This window comes from Myotis davidii, unplaced genomic scaffold (assembly GCF_000327345.1).
Source record: "Myotis davidii unplaced genomic scaffold, ASM32734v1 scaffold71, whole genome shotgun sequence".
In the NCBI taxonomy this organism is placed as follows: Eukaryota; Metazoa; Chordata; class Mammalia; order Chiroptera; family Vespertilionidae; genus Myotis; species Myotis davidii.
This window is the reverse complement of record NW_006283588.1, coordinates 530,920-531,906: the sequence shown is the minus strand read 5'-3', so window position 1 is coordinate 531,906 and position 987 is coordinate 530,920. Positions and strand designations below refer to the sequence as shown.

The following is a 987-nucleotide window of genomic DNA, read 5'->3' as shown; positions in this document are numbered from 1 at the left end:
ACCTCTCATTCATTTAGGGAATAAAAACTGTAACCAAGGAGAGTCAACCATCCCCCGAGGACCTGGAGGACGTCTACCTCGCATGGCAGGTGGCCGGTGCGAAGCCAGAACAAAGCAGTGGTCGTGGAAAAGCGCCTCCTGGCCTCCGATACCTTGACGTTCAAAGGCAAGTGTCACAGCTGCGTCTCTCTGTGGTCAAGTCCCTACTCCTGACATCAACCCAGAGGCGCATGAGCTGACACAGAACCACTGGAAACAGCCTGGCTATATAAAGTCTGTTCAGAAAGACTATAATTAAAAAAAACAAAAAACCAACAAACAGCAAGTTTCTCCTTTTCCTGATAGGAATCATTAATAGAAGGAAAAAGTTTCCCCCTAAAATTTAAATTCCGTGAGCAACTCAATACCTTTAAAAAGGCATTTAATATTTAGGGGCCTCTGAAAGGTACTTTAAAGTGGCAGGAGACCGCAGTGAAACAGTGGAGAAAGTTGTGAGTTTCAGCAAGCTAAAATGAAACTGCTTTTTTTTTTTCTTTAAAAACCCACATCTGAGGGCTGCGAACCGTGCGCAGAGCGTCCTACTATTCTGCTTCTGGGCCCGAGGGAGGCCTCACCGCCACCGTGGTAACAGTTCCTGCCGCGCACACTGGCACTCCCCTTTGCTTCCCCAAACTCTGGAGGGGAGCCTCCTTCCTTCACGTGTTACAGTACACGGAGAATTTCAGAGTTTCCCTGAAGAAGCCTACGGAAGATACTTCAGAGCAATGGGGAGAAAAAGAGTCCCACAGTATAAAATTATGGGCACCGGGGGAGGGCGACAGCTTGGCAGCACTTCTTGGAAAAATGGATTCCAAATAGCCAATCCCAAGCAGGGCACTGCCTGTGGGCTTGTTTGCTGCCCACAAGCCTGAGCAACAGCGCTCAGACATGGACATCAGGCAGAGGCTGGGCAGCCGCTGGCCCTGAGTGCGGGACTCAGAGCCTGGG

General features: G+C 49.8%; 1 protein-coding gene across 1 annotated transcript in view; it reads right to left on the bottom strand.

Annotated features, from left to right (window-relative positions):
* The window catches only part of LOC102769055 (tyrosine-protein kinase SgK223), a 49,460-nt gene that overhangs the window by 40,394 nt on the left and 8,079 nt on the right, over positions 1 to 987 (bottom strand). The gene's annotated exons all lie outside the window — the stretch shown is intronic.